General features: G+C 35.3%; 1 protein-coding gene and 1 pseudogene across 8 annotated transcripts in view; both read right to left on the bottom strand.

Moving 5' to 3' along the window:
- The window catches only part of LINGO2 (leucine rich repeat and Ig domain containing 2), a 1,089,314-nt gene that overhangs the window by 376,054 nt on the left and 691,009 nt on the right, over window positions 1–22,251 (bottom strand). The gene's annotated exons all lie outside the window — the stretch shown is intronic.
- Window positions 789–20,777, bottom strand: LOC120617134 (60S ribosomal protein L15-like; annotated as a pseudogene).

Here is a 22,251-nt window from a genome sequence, read left to right as displayed (position 1 = left end):
TTAGTTTAAAAAATGTCTGATATACTTGACAAGTCAGAATAAAACTATTGTTACAGATGGAAAAGTGATCTATATGCAGGCACCAATCCAACAATATATGACTATCATACATACAAAACCACTGAAACTTTGTTGTAGGTAATTGTCGGAATAATTCTAATTCATCTTTAGTTTGCTTGCTTATTGACCCATTAACTTAAATCTAGTTTTATTTTCAAATTGACTTTATATTATTATAAATTATGCATAATACAATTCACACAATTGAACTGTAGAAATCAATGAACTGTGACACATTTACAAATTCAAATAACTACCACACTGATCAAGATATAAGATATTTGCATCTCGTTAAAAATTTCTCTCATGATTCTTTGCATAGATCGTTTTAACTCATTAAAATAAGACCTTCTATTTAAATAGATAGTATTATCTCGTATTCAAAAATCCAGTGCCTGAATTTTTGCCTATGGGATGGGAGTTGAGGCAGTTAGGAATCGTCTGTTCTTTTTATGAGTTATTTTTTCCTCAGAAATGCCTTCCCCAAATAAAGTCCTTATTACTCTCTCTTGCCGCATTTTGCCTGTTTTTTTTTTCCATTTATCTTTCCTATCACAATTTGTAATTATGTATTTATTCATGTGTGTGCATGTGTGAATGTCTATATCAGTCACTACACTTGGGACCTTCCAGAATTAGAAATCATGTCTTTTCTATTGCTGGTATGTTCTCTCTTTTTTTGATCATAAATTGTTTATTAGGTAAGAATTTTACAAACATTACTTCTACTAGCGGTAACTGTGGAGCTAGAGATATTGTGCCTTCTTCAAGCTGCACGGAGAAAACCACCAATAATGTGGTGGAACTTGTGGCCCTTTCTGAAGTCACGGCTCTTGCAGCCTGCAGATGTCAGCCCTCGCATCTCCCTGTACTCATGGACTGGTTTGGTGATCCCACTGGGTGTCAGGATTCCGTCTAATAGCTTTATGGAATGGAGCAATGAGGATGATTTCAAAGAATTTGTATGTGGAATCTTCACCAATCGGTAAGAATTCAGGACTCTCAGAGCTCCACAGTGGCGTTCAGCTTGCTCCTCAGCAACAGAGTGAAGGCTTGGAGCAGACTTCAGCTGTTTAACACCGATGGACAGGCTTGTCATAGGTCACACCCTTAGGAAGTGGGCGTTTGTAGCCACCACGGTACGCACGAACCGATATATGGCATAACCTTTCTTGGGCTTGTATCCCAGCCTGAGTGCTTTATCCGGCCGAGTGGGGCAGGGGGCACTCTGGAGCGCAGAGAGCTGTCGGTACTGCCGGCGGCTCATCCTGAGAAGAAAGCGCATGGCATCAGTTTGTTGCTTCCTCTGTAGCACCTGGACATAGTTGTAAGGATGTCCGGATGGCCGCAGCCAGACAGAAAAGAGCCTTTCTTCTGTGCTGATATGTTCTTAATTGATGCCAGACAATTCCTTGGCATATGAAGGTACTCAATAATTATTTTTTGAATATATTAATAAGTAGCTGATTCATTTATACATTTATTGAGTACCTACTACAGGCAGGTGAACTACACTGTATTGGAGGTCTAAGGGATGTTTAATAAGGAGACCTTACTTATTTTGAATCCAAAATTATGTCTATAAAATAATACCTCAGCTATCAACATCTTTAGTCAATTAAAATGCTTTCTCTTTTAGTTAGGATTCAGTTGATAACACGTATGAGGGAATGTGGACTACTCTTTTTGAGAGAAAGTCATGCTCAATACTCAATACGTTTTGAAGAAAAACTGACTTTGGGTCCTGTCTGTGCTATTCTCTAGCTCTTTGTCATGTAACCTCCCTGGGCTGTGATTTCCTCATTTGTAGAGTGGAGATAATAACAATTCCAGCCTCATATGAATGACGTAAGGTTAAATGACTTGTAAATGAGGATTTATGTTATCTGAAGAGGAGGAACCAACTGATAGACGGTGATGGATTAAGCATAAACCTTGGGATCAAAAAAAACCAGTTCAAATCTGCATCCTTCAGTAGGCAAGAACTGTGACTCTGGCTAACGTAACTAACATCTTCATGTCTGAATTTCCTCATCTCTAAAATAAAAACGATAGTAGTTATCTTGTATGATTTGTGCGAAATGAATATTAAATGCCCAGATAGGGATGGTCACCTAGTAGGAGCTCAATAAATAAAGTTATTACAACTACTGTCATTGTTATCATTAAGTTCCCACTATATGAAAGGTATTAGGTGAGGTGCTTAACATATATTAATTTGAGAATATTTCAAAAGTAGCCACAGGTATGCCTAATATAATAAATTTTAATCATTCAAAATTGTCCTCCAAAAATGTGAACAGAGGAATCAAACACAAAATTTTATAGCGAGTTATTTTCTATTAATTCAAAGCAGATTATCAACATAATAGAATGATTATAACTCCATTCAATGGAAAAACGGGAAACTGACTATTAGAATTTGAATGAGTAGTTTAACAAATTATTTTTTCAACTCTAGATATAGGGAATGCTCACCCTAAGAGTGAGACTGCAAATGTTGTTGAGGAAGAATATATCATTAGGGCCAATCTTAATTCTTAAGGCACCTTGTGAAACATTTAACTAATGAGTGTCTTTCAGAAAAAGTCTCTTAGATTAAAACTTTGCCTGAAATTAAGCAGCCAGCAAGTAGCTCAACTAATATTTGAGCTCAAGACTATTCTTTTTGTTTACCTTCTTTTATGAGACATATTCCTTACATCTGTGTTATCTGTACCTAAGATGTGGCAGAGAATCTCTAGGTACCAGGCAATAAACAAAACACAAGCATTTCCCTCATTAAGCTCACATTTTAGAATATAGGATAAGAAGACTGATATTTGGTAGATCACACTTTCTATTATCTCATTAAGTCCTTATAGTACCCTGGGAGATCAGCCAGGCAAATGACATTATCCCTATTTCATATGAAGACAAAGAAACTGGAGGCTGAAAGTGGGCTGGCTACTAAGATAGTAAACTGAATAGCCAGGACTGTAGCCTATATCATCTGACTCAAGATCTGGTGTTCTGTTGATTGTCAAATCAATGAAAACTTCAAATATTATCCTTCAGGTAGTGGGGTATGTGCTATCATATTAACAGCAATAGAATGAGATACAAGGCAAGACCAAACATTTATTTTTAAGATGGGTTGGGATGCTGATTGGTAACAAAAGGAAGATACATAGCTATAGAGTGCAATGAAAGGCAAGATCAATAGTCAGAGACTGACATTAAGCCTTAGCATGTGGAACGCATCAATCTGACTTCCAGACTCTAGCAACTCCATTTCTCTGCTGCTGGCTTTCTTTAGAGATTGCTGAGCTCCAGCACAGCAGGGCAGGCCAGAGGTGCCAGAAATTAGCACCCATTTCCCCTACCAAGCTACCATCGAATAATAACTAATGGTAGTTGATATATACATATCTTTTGCCCTTAGGTGGGAAAGGGCTCTCATGCTGTCAGATAACCCACCAAGATTCAGCTCTAGTTACCAGGAGGGCTAACTTGGTTGATATCATGTCTTTTACTGCTTCCCTTCTTTTCCTTGTCTCATTCCCCAGACCCCTATCAATGATTCTTGGGATTAACTTCCAAATAAATTCCCTACAAGAGAAGCCTTGCACCCAAATCTCTGTTGGAGGGAACTAAGACTAAGTTACCAACTGATTCACCAAAATAAGGGTGCCTAGCCAACAGACTTAGAATTAATGGGTCTGTGTGAAAGCTATATCTGATATATCCAAAAATCTCTTGTCAGTGGAGTGTTTCACTCTGCATAAAGACTGTGAACCTTTTCCCTTTGAGAACTTCGCTATCAGTATTCTCTACTCTGAATGCTCTCAGCAATAGGAAAGGTAATTTCTGCTTACAAATCAGATGGAGATTGTCACAGAAACAGAATCAAATCACAATGAAGAATGCCTTCCCCTCTTTCTTTCCCCAGTGCCTTACCACCGATACTTTCTCTTCTCCACCTCTTCAAATATTATCCTTCAGGTAGTGGGGTATGTGCTCTTCCTCTTCCTCCCTTGTGTTCTTCCTTCCTTCCTATAGTGTACATAATCTTACCTAAATCATAGCCTTTTCAAAAGAAGATATTCTTTTAGTTAAGAAGGTAGGCAGATACAAGAGTGCTGATTAATATCCTCTTTCCTCCCTTGACGTCTTTTGTTTTCTAAACCTCTCAGTAGATTTATAGAGGTAGGTAGAGATACCAAGTAAGAAAAAAAGTTATTAGTATTGAGCTGTACCTAAAGCTCATTTTTATTACCCAATATAGTACACATAGATTCTTATTAAGAAAGAAAATCCTCTGTGAAGGAAGTAATCCATTTCATTTTCCAAATGAGCACAGTGTAGCTAAAAGAAAGAACAGAATTAACAATAGAATTCACAGTCCAAACTCTTGTCATTTCTTTCTTTAGTAAAATGAACACAGGTGGAGAATGTATTAATTTTATTACAAGATAGAAGAAATAAACTCACTCCATCTTTTTTTATTTAGCCTCCATTTGGCAAGAGGCCATTGCCATCTCATTCATTAGATTATCAGAGCTGAAAATAACCACCTATCTTGGCATATGAGAACAGAACGGACTTTATTATTTCATTAAAACACATAGAATCATTGGGATAGGAAATAATATTTACATGTACTTTATAAAGGTTCTGTTGGCAAGTCAGTGTCAGGCCGTGATCACAGCTGATAACTGTTTACACTTGAAGCACACAGGTGAAAGCCCTTTCATTCTATCCCTTGAAGTAAACTATCACACAAAATAAAACAGGTCAATTATATGCTCATAAGAAACGAAGAAGGTAATATAAGTCAAATATGCAAATAATTTATTAATGACAAACTTTATCAATTAAATTCAATGTGAGGTGTGCTGGAAAATGTCACTTTATTAATTGTGATATTAATCACCCTAAATTGACACTCTCATTTTCAATGCCAATATATTAGAAGTTTAAAAGAAAGAACATTTATTCATAGTCAAGAAGGTGAATATTGTTGCATAAAGCATATTTCAAAAGCATTTCAGCTGTGATATGGATGGAAAGACATGGAAGTAAAGCCATCTCTATGATAAAGAAGTGAAATAAAATCAAGGCTCTTGTTGCTCAGAGAAGCCTGGTTTCAGTATGGCAAGAGATATGGCAAGTCAACACACAGAACTGGTACATGCCCTGGAATACCAATTTTATTCAGTGGCAAGTAACTTAGAGTAATATATATATATATGTATTATATGTGTGTGTGTGTGTGTGTGTGTGTATATATATATATATATATATATATATATATATATATATATATATATAAAACATACCCAATGAATGGATCTTCAAAACAAAAAAATCAACAAGAAAATGGCAGCCTTAAATGACAGTAGGCCAGTTAGATTTAATTTATATTTTCAGAACATTTTACCCCCAAACAGAGAATATACATTCTAAAACAGGCACACATATACACACACACAATGACACATATTTAAGGTTTAGTCATGGCACAGTATTTCTCATACTAATTTCTCTATCGTTATGATAAACTAGGCTGCCGTAAAAAATCAACTCAAAGTTATAATAAAGTCAATGCAATAAAAGTTTATTTTGTGTGGAAAAACAGATACAGTGTAAAGTTGAGTAAAAATTCTTTATAACTTCTTCATACAAAACATTAGCATTAAAATAAGTTTTATGGTTGCACTTGGTCCTTTTTTGGTGTTGCTCAAACCTCTGTAGGGCAAGTTCACTCCTCTGGCATTAGATACTTTTTCAGAAAAGTATGAAAAGTATTTATTGATTTTGGTATTAGTGGGTGTAGAAATTTTAGCAAATCTTTCCTTTCCTCTTTGCACATAAAAAATTAATATTAGACCTTAAATGTGGCCTTTTGGTCTTCAATATTTAGTTTTGTTTGGTAAAGCCAGAAATGTGCCTTGCATCAGATTCCTATCGCTTTGTCTCAATTAAAAAAATATTCAAAATTGGAATGTCTATGTGGCAGCAGGAGACTAAAGAAAGGGTCAATTAGGTATTATAATCACACTGAGCTTGGGTTACATAATAGAAACTGAGAACCCCATCCAACCAGGTATGTGGCATTTCACTTTTGAGACTTCATTCCCTCTGCAAAATGTGGTATTTATTCAACAGACATTTGCATAGAAATGACCAGACATCAAGTATTTTCCTAAGCACTCTGCATTATTGACTCATTTAACCTTATGACAAAGGTCTGAGTTATAAGTGCCATAAATAATGTGCAAAATAAATTCAAGTAAAGAAATAGAGAGACTCAGTAGTTGACTATTCTAGATAGTCTGGTTAGGATATGTTCTTATTTTATATAATATTTTATGTGTTATATTTCGAGTCAACTATTTTAGGCAGGAAGTAACATTTGAGTAGTCCTGACTAAATTAAAGGGTCATCCATGTAACTGTCTAGGAGAACATTTCAGGCAGACAGACCAGCAAGTGCAGAGGCTCTGAGATGGAAATATGCTTAGAATGTTGAAAATTAACAAGTTGGCCAGCTTTCTAGAGATGAGTTAGCAAAGAGACTAGAGTAGGAGATGAGCTCTAAGAAGACGAGTTTGGTTTTCTTGTATTTGATGGAAAACCAAACTGATTCACCATCCTTCTAGGCTAACTTTGCAAGTATGTTCGTAGCCTAGTCTTTTCCTTTACCTTAGCATAGTAAGAATTTACTATGACAACATTTTTAACATGTCCTCGACCCCCTTATCTTTGTTTATACATTCTTCTTGAGAGTGTTTTGTCTCTCCAGCAACCTCATCAGTACATTCTTCCTCACAAGCCTAGACTTAATTTTCTAGGAAGAATTCTATCATTTGACATGTGATGAGTCTGTATAATGTGCACTATTCATACTAACTCATGTGGAAGGCTCAGGAAAAGTAGAATATAATCTATATCCTTCAACATCTTCTTGGTGGCTAAGATATATAAAAATAAAAACTTAGATCTCTGTGATGCAGAATATTAGTTTGCTGTGGAAGACATTACCTAACTTAAACCACAGTAACGATACATTCTATTACTTAGGTTGGCTCCAACACTTACAGATATGTTCTATAGTGTATTATATGTACTAGCTCATGCTGTCTTCAATTTTTTTTCTCAAAACAGAACAGATAAAAAGTATACACTTTAACCTGTGACAAAACTCGATTTGAGTTCCAGCTCCAGGATCATTTCTTTAGATAGGCATTAAAATAAAAATGCCAAGGGCAAAAGTTAGTTTAAGACCAGGAATAAAAAATAGATTGGCTAAATATAAAAAATTGAACATAATAAATATTTAATGCAATGTCTCTAAATTTATTATGCTGATATATAATTATTAAATTTGATATCATATAAATATTATATTTGAAAATAAATGGCGATAATTGTCAAGTACACCCTCAAATCTCTGAGAAGTTATAGCCAATCATAAATTGAATGGAATTATTATAACTAAATAATTGCAATAATAAATTTGAAAAACTTTTACAATTTTATAAGAAAAATTATATTTAATGTCAGATGGTAATGCGTTTTACTTTGCATCCTATAATAAGGATGGGTCTTTCAAAGTGAGAAGTGCTAAGATCTATTACATGGCTCTTAAAAATGGATAAACATAAAAGCATCACTTAACTCTTCTGACCCTCCCTTCTCTTACTACAAAATGAAAATAGAATACCTGTCTTTTTAGGTTATTTTGAAAAATAGAAATAAGACATACAAATCACTTGAATTTTGTTGCACATCTAGCAGACTACCCAATAACTAGATGTTATTAGTGTTTACATATATTTATATATATAATTTTTATAAAGTAATTTTTAAGTTTTATTAGAAGTTATTTGCTTTAAAAATTTTGGCCACATTTAAAAATTTTTGAATTTTAAACATTTAATTATGAAACCTTTTGCAAAGAACAGGTATATACATTGACAGCAAAAACTCTGGATATTAGAGCTATCTGTAACAAGTTTAAAAGGTTGCTTACAAATATAATTAAGGGAGATTTAGATATAAACTGTGCTGTTTAAACAAATTTTGCAAGCAATGATTAATTTACAAAGGAACCATAGCCATGATATTATCCAAAGAAACCCAAGAAACAGCTAGGAGTGTAAGTAGCACTATCATTTCTGTGAGGGCCAGGGTTCACAAGCAGAGATGTCAAGGCAGATATAAACACATTGCATTACACATTGTATTTAGTATTTCACCCATGACCACCATACTGACAGAAATTGCAGGTTGGTTTATCAGCTGTCAGAAATATCTATATTCCTAGGCTACTATGTGGGTTTGTATAACAATCCAAAATTAATGTAAGCGAATGCAACTGCATTCAATTTCAAACTGGATGTGCCCTGCTATTAGTAGTTTGATGATGATGGTAATAATAATGAAGGTGTGTGTTTCAAGTGCATTTGCCTTCTGGTTTCTATAAATACTGTCATCTTATCAAACTCTGTGACCTTTATACCCCTTCGTAGAATGTAGTGCTGTAACACATGTACTCATTCAAATAAGCTTTAATAAATGCAGTTTAAATTGAGTGATGAAACTCATAAATTGAGAAAATAGAAAATTATTGTTGGATTTAAATTTGCATGTTAAAAGAATGCTGCTGGAAATGGCAGGTTGGGGGTTGAGAGAAAGTAACAGTCTTGTGATTAACCACAAAGGCTAATCAGAAGCTGGAAGGAGATTATTTGCATGACCCATGTTATGAGGAGGTCAGACTATTTAATGTATGGTTTATTACAGAACAGGTGACATATACAGGGTCTGTGTTGCCTAGTACAATACCTAGATTTAGAAGGTGTTTAATAAATGGGTTGATTTTATTAGTTGCAAAGAGTTAACGGTAATTTAATGTCCAAAACCATTCATTTTCCTTTCTATGATAAATTTAGCAAATATCCTTTTCTTAATCTTATTTTGAATAAATCTTTCTGTGGTTATCTACTTTCTTTGGTTCTCTTTTCCAGAATTCTTGCTTAGATAATTTGATTTGAAGTAAGAGTTGGCTTAGGTATAGTCTGGCTAAATGTAAAATAATTTGTTAACAGATTAAAATCAATTCAAAAAAGAGACTAAAAAGAAAGAAAATGGAGTCTTTTGAACATGCGGTTAGGCCCAACAGACTATTATAAAACCTCAAAGTATGCTGGGAGGTTGAAACTCACAAAAGAGGAATGGAAACTTTTAGTTTGTCAGAGCAGGTAAGAAAATACATGAGGATCAAATTGAGAGAGAGAAGGCCTTAGGAGAGGGTATTCGCTTTGTATAACTCTGCTTCTACAACTTGGACTTTCTTTATATATTTATACATTTAGAAAATTTATTTTTCTTGAATGATGGCTTGCAAATAATATCTAAAAGATTGACTAGTTAGATATCTCAAGGACTGTCACTTTCAATGTTCTGGTGATCATATTATGGTGATGCTACTTGTAATAACTCTCTATTCTCTTAAACTCAAATTTTCTAAGGAACAAAATTCAAGGAAGCTGTAATTCCACCTCAGTTCTTTCCATGATTCAAAGTAGCAATCACAGAAGTTTCCCTGCCTTAGTAGGAAGAAATAAAATAATATTATTCTAAGGCATTTCCGTGAGTTTTGGAGAGCTTGGCAGCATCTCACCTCCTTAATCATCAGCAGGATTGGCTCCTTCAGATATCTTACCCAAGAAGAACCTCTGCCAAAGCAAGTTTTCTAAGACTGGATCCAAAAAATGACTAAATATGCAGTCTTCTGCCAATATGAGGAACCCAAGAAGATGTGCACCGAAACTGGCCAACTTTTCTGCTGGAAACTAAGGCAACATAAAGCAAAACCTTAAATGTCCACATAACTTTTGACCCAAGTGAAATTCTATGAATTTGTCCTAGGGAGATAATAATAAACAAGTACACAATTTAAAAAATTGCAACATTAATTATGTAAGTAAAAAAGGAAGGTATGTAAATATTGACAATGGTAAACAGGTTAAATAAATTATGGCCGATTTACATAAGATATTAGGTCAGAGTGGAAGATGGTAGATTAGGTAAAAGCAGGGTTCGTCTCCTCCCAGGTTCACATTGAAATTACTACCAAATTATAAAATAATCAATGTGGAGAGTCACCTGAAATCCAGCTGATGGTGACACCTACGTCTGATAATGTAAAGAAGGAGTCACAGTGAAGCCGGTAGGAGGGGCAAAGTTGCCAATCAGGCTGGATTGCACCCACAGGTGGTGGAAGATCACTGGGAGGGAGAGCGAGGCTTCAGAGGCTCCCCAGAAGGAGAAGGAAGTCCTGGTCTCAATTGGGGCTACCCAGCCAAGGGTCCCAGCCCAGGGAAGAGGAGATTCCAATAATTCTGACTGTAAAAACCAGAGGGGATTCCAGTTGTCTCGGTGAGATAGAAGGAGACTGAAACTCTATATGCCCCTTTGAAGGATGCATGCGCAGGCTTTCTGACCTGCAGAAACTCACCTGGGACACCGGCAGTAGTTCAGAGGCTAGGATTCATACCTAGAAAGTCTGCATTACTTGGTACCAGAATGAGGACTGAAAGGGCAGCCACTATTGTGCCTTAGTCTGGCCCCCCTGCCAGGCAATCTGCAGACCTCGCCTGCTTGACTGTGCAGACCCCTTCCACAGGGCCATTAGGAAGCATTGGTCTGAGGGGATCAGCCCACCCACCCAACTTGCAGATTGCTCGGGGCTTTTGTTGCTGGTTGGCTGCTACACCCTGCACCAATTCAGGGCTAAACATTCACAGCTGGCAGCCAGTGCTGTGAGCATGCATTTCAGAGATTGTTTCAGGCAGATCACTGCTGCCAACACGAACTGGGGTGGATCTTGGAGATGTGTGGGCCAGTCCCAGACAGTCCCAGACAGCAGCTGGTCTTGCTGTGATCTGGGACTTCTGCAGAAATGCACTAACAGTTCCCAAAATTGCAGCAAGACTGAGGATGTATCGGCCAGATGGCCTTTGTCTCCCTGAGATCCTGCTTCACCCAAGCCACATAGTCCCTGTAGCTCATTGACAGGCAGCCTCTTCTGCCCTCCTTGACTCTAGGGTTGTGCAGTCTGCACAGGCAACAGACTTTGGCTAGAGCAGCGAGTGCATTTTGGGGAAAACAGTGGTGGACAGACCACTGCTGCCTGTATGAGCTGCAATGTCTCTTAAGAGGATCGCAAGGGTCTGTACTGGCCTGACAGCCCTTGACTTCACTTCTTCAGCTCCTGTCCCATTCAATACACAAAGTGCTCCTCTCACATTGATAGGCAGCTGCCCCTGCCCTGAGGTGGTGCATTCAGGCCCAAAGTGGGCAGCAGCTGACCTTGCTATGATTAGAAACTTGTACAGGGAGCCACAGAGACAGCGCTGGCATATAAACTGACACTGCAGTGGCAGGGGGAAATATACTCAATAGACTCAGGAGACTCCCAGGGTCCCTGCACCACCCAACATACGTATTGCCCAGAGGCTTTTACAGTATCAGAGACTTATGGACAACTGACAGGCAATGTCAGGCCTTGAGGAGTACTAGTTCCTCTGCTAAACTGCCATAGGTCAGGGATGAGGGATAACCAGACTGCCGCCTACAGCATTGTCTTTTCCACTTACCTATAGATCCAGCATAGGCAACAACCACCTGTGGATCACTTTGTAGTTCCCGCTGGATAGGCCTGAGCAATCAAAAGCAGCAGCTGTCCTTGGTCTACTGGGGAGTCCCTCCCAAGGTGCCACAAAACCAACACATCTGGAGACTGACACCAGACCACAACAAAGCAACTCCTTACTAGCCCCATTAGCGGTCCACACAAAGGGTGTTTGCAACAAGTACACAAGCCTGCTAGGGTAAATTCCACTCAGTGGGGTCAGCCCCACATAGCAGCTCTTACCTTGTGGATGCAGCCAATTCCTACGATTAGTCAGCCTGAGCATTAATCCCATCCACTGATGTACTAACAACAATTAAGGCTTGGTGACAACAGATGATCACACACAACCCACACAGAGATTACATCCAGAGCCCCCAGCATAAGAGATTAGAGTGCACTACTGGGCCACACAGGACACCTTCCACATTAGGCCATCTGGCCAAGGGTGAGAGATGAAACAAATACTTCTGACACATAGAAACGAATATAGAGAGGCTAATAGAATGAGGAAACAAAGAAACATGCCACTAATGAAACAATAGGAGAAAACTCCAGAAAATAAGTTAAATGAAATGGAGGCAAGCAACCTACCAGAGACAGAGTTCAAAATAATGGTTACAAGGATGCTCAACGAATTTAGGGGGGGAATGGATGAACATAATGAGAACCTTAATAGAGAGACAGTAAGCGTTAAAAAGGACATAGAAACCATGAAAAAGAACCAGACAGAAATAGGAATACAATTACTGAAATAAAGAATATGCTAGAAGGATTCAACAGTAGACTGGACAAAGCAGAAGATCGAATCAGTGAACTGAAAGATAAAGTAGCAGAATACATCCAATCAGAACAATAAAAAGAAAAAAAAATTAAAAATGAGGATGGTTTAAGAGATCTTTGGGACAACAGGAAGCATAACAGTATCTGGATCATAGGAGTACCTGAAGGAGGAGAGAGTACAAGGGATTGATAATTTATTTGAAGAAATGATGACAGAAAACTTCCCTAACCTGTCAAAGGAATTAGACATAGAAGTTCAGGAAGCACAAAGAGTCCAAACAGGAGGAATTCAAACAACAGATACATCATAATTAAAATGCCAAAGGTCAAAGACAAAGAGAGAATATTAAAAGCAGCAAGAGAAAGGCAGCTAGTTACTTACAAGTTACTCTCATAAGAATGTCTGCTGATTTTTAAATGGAAACTATTCAGGCCAGAAGGATTGGCAAGAAATCTTCAAAGTTATAAAAAACAAGAATCTACAACCACAAGTACTCTACCCAGCAAGGCTTTCAATTAAAATGGAAGATGAGATAAAGAGTTTCCCAGACAGAAAAAAGCTTAAGGAATTCATCACCAACAAGCCAGTATTAAAAAAAAAATAAAAACGGTAAAGGGACTTCTGTAAAAAGAGAAGAGGTAAAAAAGAAAATAGAAATAACAAAAATGAATAATAAAATGGCAATAACTATGTACCTATCAGTAATTACTTTACATTTAAATGGATTAAATGCTCCAATCAAAAGATATAAGGTAACCGAATGGATAATAAAAGAAGACCCATGCATATGCTGTCTACAAGAGACCCACTTCAGATCAAATGACACTCACAGACTGAAAGTAAAGGGATAGAAAAAGATATTTCATGCCAATGGAAATGAAAAAAAAAAGCCAGGGTAGTGATACTTATATCAGATAAAATAGACTTTAAAACAAAGGCTATAATAAGAGAAAAAGAAGGGCATTACTTAATGATAAAAGGATCGATAAATCAAGAGGACATAACCCTAGTAAACATACGCACCCAATATAGGAGCACTTACATATATAAAGCAATTATTGACTGACGTAAAAGGAGAGATCAACAGACTTTAGGAGACTTTAACACCCCATTGACACCAATAGACAAATCTTCCAGACAAAGAATCAACAAGGAAACAATTGGTCTAAAAGACACACTAGAACAGATGGATTTAATAGATATTTTCAGAGCATTTTACTTCAAAGCAGCAAAATACACATTCTCAAGTGCACATGGAACATTTTCCAGGATAGAACACATGTTAGGACACAAAATAAGTCTGAAAAATTTAAGAAGATTGAAATCATACCAACCATCTTCTCTGATCACAGTGGTATAAAATCAGAATTCAATTACAAGAAAAAAAAAAACTGGAAAATACACAAACACATGGAGGCTAAATAATATGCTCCTAAATGATGAATAGGTTATTAATGAGATCAAGGAAGAAGTCAAAAGATACCTAGAGACAAATGAAAATGAAAACATGACTCAAAATCTATGGGACACAGTGAAAACAGTTCTAAGAGGAACATTCATAGCAATACAAGCCTACCTCAAGAAACAAGAAAAAGCTCAAATAAACAATCTAATCTTACACTTAAAGGAACTGGGAAAAGAACAGCAAATAAAGCCCAAAGTGAATAGAAGGAAGGAAATAAAAAAGATCAGAGCGGAAATAAATGAAATAGAGTCTAGAAAAACAATACAAAAGATTAATTAACCCAAGAATTGGTTCTTTGAAAAGATAAACAAAATTGACAGACCCTTATCCAGACTCATCAAGGAAAAAAGGGACTCAAATAAAATCAGAAATGAAAGAGGAGAAATAACTTTAGACTCCACAGAAATACAAAGGATCATAAGAAAATACTACAAGGAATTATATGCCAACAAATAGGACAATCTGGAAGAAATGGACACATTCCTAGAAATATACGATCTCCCAAGACTAAGTCAAGAAGAAATAGAAAATCTGAACTGACTGATGACCACCAATGAAATAGAAGTAGTAATCAGAAACCTCCCAAAAAACAAAAGTTCTGGACCAGATGGCTTAATAGGCGAATTTTACTAAACATTCAAAGAAGAATTAACACTTATTCTTCTCAAACTATTCCAAAAGCACGAAGGAGGGAAAGCTCCTTAATTCTTTTTATGAGGCCACCATTACCTTGATTCCCAAATAAAAGATATTAAAAAAGAAAAAAAAACTATAAGCCAATATCTCTTTTGAACGTTGGTGCAAAAATCCTCAACAAAATATTAGCAAACCGAATTCAGCAGTATTTTAAAATACTGCTGATATATTAAAAATATAATACACCATGATCAAGTTGTATTTATTCCTGGGATGCAAGGTTGATACAATAGCCACTAATCAATTAATGTGATACACCACATTAATACATCAAAAGATAAAAACCATATGATCATATTGATAGATGCAGAAAAAACAAAATCCAGCATCCATAAATGATAAAAACTCTCAGCAAAATGTGAATAGAGAGAACATACCTCAACATAATAAAGGCCATATATGACAAACCTCTAAAAAAACAGCTAACATCATACTTAATGGAGAAAGGCTAAAAGCGTTTTCCTTAAGATCAGGAACAAAACAAGAATGCCCACTTTCACCATTCCCTTTCAACATTGTATTGAAAGTCTTAACCACAGCAATAAGACAAGAAAGAGAAATAAAATGTATCTGAATTGGAAAGGAAGAAGTAAAACTCTTGCTATTTGCTGATAACATGATACTATATAGAAAGACGCCTAAAGATTCCACCCCAAAACTGTTAGAACTGATCAATGAATTCAGTAAAGTAGCAGGTTACAAAATAACTATTCAGAAGTCAGTGGCATTTTTACACAGCAATGATGAACTTTCGGAATGAGAAATTAAGAAAACAATCCCATTTACAATTGCACCGAAAACTATAAAATATCCGGGAATCAAATTAACCAAGGAGGTAAAAGAACTGTTCTCAGAAAATGATGTCATTGAAAAAAAAATTGAAGACCATACAAATAAATGGAAGCATATATCGTGCTCATGGGTAGAAAGAATCAACATCATTAAAATGGCCATACGACCCAAAGCAATCTATAGATTCAACGCAACCCCCATCAAAATACCAGTGACATTTTTCATAGAGCTAGAACAAATAATCCTAAAATTTATATGGAATTATAAAAGATCCTGAATAGCCACAGCAATCTTGAGAAAGAAGAATAAAGTTGGAAGTATCACACTACCTGATACCAAACTATACTATAAGCCTATAGTAATCAAAACAGCATGGTACTGGCATAAAAGCAGATACATTGATCAATGAAACAGAATAGAGAGCCCAGAAATAAATCTATGCCCATATGATCACTTAACATATGACAAAGGAGGAAAGAATATGTAATAGAGTAAAGACAATGTCTTTAATAAATGGTGTTGGGAAAATTGGATGGATACATGCAAAAAAAGAAAAAAAAAGAAACTGGACCACCTTCTTGCATCATATACAAGACTGAAAATGGATTAAAGACTTAAATGTAAGACCCGAAACCAAAAAACTTCTAGAAGAAAACATAGGCAGTAAACTCTCTGATATTGCTAACGGTAATTTCTTTTTGGATATATCTCCCTGGGCAAGAGAAACAAAAGAAAAAATAAATAAATGGGATTACATCAAAGTAAAGAGATTGGTACAGCAAATGAAACCATCAACAAAACAAAAAGACAACCAACTGGTTGGAAGAAGATATTTGCTAATGATACAGCTGGTAAGAGGTTAATATCCAAAATATATGAAGAACTCATACAACTTAACAACAAAAAACAAACAATCCGATTAAAAAATGAGCAGAAGACCTAAACAGATACTTCTCCAAAGAGGAAATACAAATGGCCAATAGACATATGAAAAGATGCTCAAGGTCACTAATCATCAGAGAAATGAAAATTAAAACCACAATGAGATGTCACCTCATACCTGTCAGAATGGTTATCATCAATAAATCAAAGAACAACAAGTGTTGGTGAGGATGTGGAGAAAAGAGAACTCTCATACACTGTTGGTGGGATTGCGAATTGGTACAGCCGCTATGGAAACAGTCTGGATGTTTCACAAAAAATTAAAAATAGATATACCTTTTGCCCAGCAATTGGACTTCTGGATATTTATCCAAAGAAAACCAAAACAATAATTTGCAAAGATCTATGCACCCCAATATTCATAGCAACACAATTTACAATAGTTAAGGTATGGAAGCAATCTAAAAGCCCATCAACAGACAATAGGATAAAGAAGTTATGGTTCATATGTAAAATGGAATATTACTCAGCCATTAAAAAATATGAAATCCTACCATTTGCAACAACATGGATGGACCTAGAGATTATTATGCTGAGTGAAATAAATCAGACAGAGAAAGATAAATACCATATGATTTCACTTATATGCGGAATCTAAAAATCAAAAAAAAACAAACTAATCAAAAATTGACTCACAGACATAGAGGAAAATTTGGTGACAGACAGAGGGGATAGGGATTTGGGGCTGGGAGAAAGGGGTGAAGGTTTAAAGAAGTACAAATTAGTAGTCAATAGTTGGTCACAGGGATGGAGAACACAGTATGGGGAATACAGTTAGCATTATTATATTGGCTAGGTGGTAAACCAGAGGAGAAAAGGTGCAATTAAGGGAATCACTTTATAAACTATATAAATGTCTAACCAATGTACCGTATACTTGAAACTAATAAAAATTTAAAAAATAAAAATAAAAAAGTAAAAAATAAATAAGATATTATGCAGTCAATAAAAGAAAAATATCAGGTAACTATTGAAAACAACTATAAATAGAAACATGGACAACAATATGATTAGAAAAAAATTATTAAGAATAAAGATTAGAATGACCAGAGAACATGAAGAAATGTTTAGCCTCAAAGTAATCAGAGAAATGGGCATTTAAACCATAAGTGATACCATTTGTACCCCCAAGTATATTATGAAATACTAAAGGGTTAATGCTTCTTGTGATGGCCAGGGAGGGCTTCTGATTGGAGCTGGCATTAAATATTAGAAGAAATTCACAGGGGGAAAGATTCTACTTCAGATATATTTACAGAAGAAAAAATAAAAAAAAATAATTTCCATAATGTACATATTGAAGGTATTCATTGAAGAATCATTAATATAATGATTTAACCAATACAATAGCATGGTTGAGTTAGAATTTAGTTTATAAAATTGAAACAAATGGCCCATAGCACAACAAAAACATAGTTTAAATCCACAGCCTTATTGTGTTGGAAACAAGCAGTAGTGGCAATTCCATCCATGTGAACACAATGCATCTGGACTGCAGAAAACAATGAGTGCGGCCAAAACAGAGTGACTCTATTGTGATCCTTTGCCCATTGAGAGACCCACCTAAGATACAATTATATCTTTGAACAACAGTCTGTTTGGGAAAGAGATTTATTTGGAATCAGAAGACCTGGATCCAAACACCAGCTGTCTTTTATCATCTGTGGGACCTTACACAACTCATGAATTTTCCAGAATTTCAGTTCCAGGGCTGTACAGGATCTGGCTTATACTGGCTTATGAGAGACATCATGGACACCTACCTCTTCCTAGTCCCATGTTTAGTGATGTTATATCAGTAGTGTGAAATTTGGCATGCTGGATGTATTTACATCACAGAAACTAGCAAACATTATAAGCCACGTCTCCTCCCCAAAAGAGCCAGTTGTAAAACTACTGGTTTAAACAAAAGGTCATTGAAGAACTAAGAACAATACAACTATGGATTTAAAAGTGCCTTGTAAAACATAACATGTATTGTACACTTTTGTTTAATAACATCATTCTATGGCCAATGTTTTGATAGCTCAAACCTTGAACATAGGTTTACCAAAGTCATTCTTTATTTCAAATGAAAAAAAAAGAAAAAGAATTGAGAGAAGAGGATAATTAATGAGGACTGAAGTAGGTTTTCTAGAACTTAAAACTTTATGCAAGTTCAGGAAAACATGAGCAAAGAATGGGAGATAAGAGAACAACCTGAACTAGGTAAAAGGAACATATAAAGGCTTCTAAAAAATGAATTACGTCAAAATAAGAGGACACAAATTTTAGGAAAAACTGCAAATAATATGAAAGGTATCTTTCACTTTTTTAAAAAAATATTCTAGGAAAGTCAGATGCAATCTTTTGAAAGCATTTTTTCTCTATTTCTTTTTTTGATATTGAATCAAGGTGACTGTTCTTATCAATACAATCAATACACGGACAAGTGTTTGCATTATAAACAATCATATATACGATGTTTACATATGAAAAGACAAAAATATAATATAGGGGAATTTTATAAATAATTTTGTGCGTAAAGGGCACGTAATGACAAAACAAGGTATACTTAAGATTTCAAAGTATTCTTTAGACTGAAAAACCGTGGTGAGAGAGAAAAGAGAAAACTAAAGTTTTTTGACACTAAAGTGACCAAAGGCCTCACTAAGGCAACATGAATAATTTTAAAACCCCACCAACGTAGATGTAGTCAAAGCCATAATGCAACCTGGGACTCACATCTTGTCTATTTTCTCATTTTATGAGCACTTAACTAAAGAAAAGATAAAAATGATATTAGCATTATAAAACAAAGAGCAAATTCTATTTTATTTATAATTCTCTTTTTTTCTTTTCCCCCTATTTATTGAAAATAAAAAGTTAAAAAGTACATGAAAAGAGAAATAGTCACAGAAAAAACTTCATATTGTATAAAAATATAATGCAGAATAGAGATAAAACATTTAAAAAGTAAGATTAGGGAGTATTGCAATCATTAAGCTGTCAAGAACAGTAATAGGTACAACAAAAATTATCATTGCCAATGATTTTACAAATTTTTGCTATGAACAATCTTACCAGTAGATCCCTCAACTTCCTTCCTTCTTCTTTTTCTCCTTAGGTCAGTGCCTTACTCTACTCTCCCCTCTAGCCCATCACTTCTGTTTAGTTCAGAATTCCCTTTATAAAGGTCCTTTTATAAGGCACACATCTAATTATAATACTGTTGGTTAAAAGCATTATATTAGATATGCCATGAGAACCAATACTTTCCCAGATGTCTCCCAGTCTATCTTTCCCAGCCTATTTCTTCTCTCTTCTTTCTCAGTGTACCCTAAACTTCAGCAACATATCGGCAAGACAATTCCGAAAAGTCTTATACTTCTAGCCTGAAAAGGAAGTAGAATGTGTAGTAGAAAAAGCAAGGCTTTGGAAAAAATTCATATCTAGTCTTCACCACTTAGCAGTTATGGTATAAAGGGGATGTTTTTTGACTTTTCAATTCCTCCAGTTCTTAATGTATATAATAAAGAAGGTGGCCAAGACATAAAAACAACTGACGTGCCCTTCAATAGATGATTGGATAAAGATGTGGTACATATATATAATAGAATTCACTGAGACACAAGATGAAATACTGCCATTTATGAAAACATGGCTGGATCTTGAGATTATCAAGCTAATTGAAATAAGTCAGATAGAAAATGTTGAGAACAATATCATTTCACTTATATGTCAGATATAAAACTGAAAACAACAAACAAACATGACAAACAAACAAGGACTCATGGACATGGACAGTGGATTAGTGATAACCAGAGGGAAGGGGTGAAGAAAGCGGGGGAGGTAGAGAGAGATAAAGCGGATCAAATATATGGTGATGGAAGTAAGTTTTAATTTGGGGGTGAACACACAATGCAATATACATCATGTATTATTGAATTGTACAATCAAAACCTTTTTTAACAAATGTCACTCCAATAATTTTATTAAAAATAAATAAATAAAATAAAGATGATACCCTACCTACTATTTTTGTGAGAAATAAATGAGCTAACGTATGTGAACTGTCCATTAAGACATCTTTGATATTTCATTAACTTTAATGATGATAGAGATGATGATGACTGTGCTGGATATTCCCACTTTACCTCTTCAGATCTGCTCCTTTTTTTCCTCACTGGTTCTATATTCCAAGAGTCCTACATCAATAATTAGACAAAACTCGATTGTTTTGAAATAATCCAGGGGCATTTACATTACTTGAATGCCTGCATTGAGACTAAATTTTGCCAAACACTCTATTGTAATCTCACTTTGTGTAATCACATTTGCCACCGTAAATAAGGCAACTCGAATCATTTCATCCATAAACGATTTGTAGTGACCTTTGGAGTAAAAAGTAAACATGCTGAAATATATAGAAGAACACAACTGCTAAAACAAGAAGCTGAGCTGCCCATTTTTTTAGGGCAAAATTCCAGGAGAACTACATCTTTGTATCTGGCATATGAATCTAGAACTGAGGAATTTCTTATGCAGCAGGTCAAAGAGATTTAATTCTCAATTACATTAAAAGAGATCTAACTCAATGAGGAGGAATGTGTCTTTCTTTTTAGGAGGCATAGAAAAGCACCATTTCAAAACAAATCTCTGCCTAGTGAACTTATGCTAGGGGTAGGTACAGAAGCTCTTGATTAGGTTTATAGATATTTTAATTTTTTGCAGTTTAAAACTTTCTAAGAATGTCAATGTGTATTAAAGTATCTTGCATATTTAATTTAAACTATTTTATATTTTATTCTCCCTTGGGCTTTATAAACACTGCATTATTATTCAACATTGTTATATTAATATGTGTCCTCTTAATTGAAATAGAATTGGGTCTTTCAAAAAGAGCAATCCTTCAGAAACTTCTAATGTATTTAATTCTAAAGCTATGTCTCCATTCTCTGTTTCTAAGGGACGGTCAGACCCATTACCACCACCTGCAGATCTCACAGTCACTCAAACATAATTTAACTCATTATTTCTAGTACTAAGCTTACCAACTCATTCATCTAACTAACTTTTTATCTTAAGAATTGGAAATCTATTAAATTTATCACTATTAACTTTGTAGCATTCCTTACATAATAAAAACACAAACTCATTCTCTCTCTCTCTCACACACACACACACACAAACATAGATGCACACATATTTGAGAAATGCAAGATGAAAATAAAGTAGAATTCCTGTATTGTTTGCTTGTTTTAATTATTCACTGATACTAGTTTTAGAGATGACTGTTTTACATTCCAGAATTCTAGTAATTGAGTGCTATCTACCTGCCCAACTTTGCCTCTCACGATTGCTAACTGTATTTAATCAATGACAATTTCTAAAAAGATTTATTAGCTTGTTATTCTCTGTATACGTCCTGTATTTTCTCACCTTTTAACAAAATAAAGTCAAATTTTTGACTCAATTAAAAACAGATGAAAACGCACTTCCTACTCTGTCTTCACCTAGATTTTTGCTATGTATAATTTAGAAGATTTGCTTTGGCATTTTTCAACAACATGATGTTATCTGCAGCATTCCCCCCCCCGCCCCCCCACACCAAATTGTTCTTCTTGTTATTTTCTATTTATTCGTTAAAGTCCAAATTAAATATACAACTAGGATAAACATATTTTTAAATAAAAAGGCATTGTGGATGAGTTATTTTAATTCGTTCTTTCCAACAACATGAGTCCAGGTATAAAACACCAGGGTGGCAAGAACTTTGTTAAATAATGAAATTCCAACTCACTGTTCTGCAACTTGTCTCATCGAGTTCAAGGTGGTTCTACGCTATAGT

The sequence above is a fragment of the Pteropus medius genome, unplaced genomic scaffold (assembly GCF_902729225.1).
Source record: "Pteropus medius unplaced genomic scaffold, Ma_sr-lr_union100, whole genome shotgun sequence".
Classification (NCBI taxonomy): Eukaryota; Metazoa; Chordata; class Mammalia; order Chiroptera; family Pteropodidae; genus Pteropus; species Pteropus medius.
This window is presented reverse-complemented; position numbering and strand designations above follow the sequence as displayed.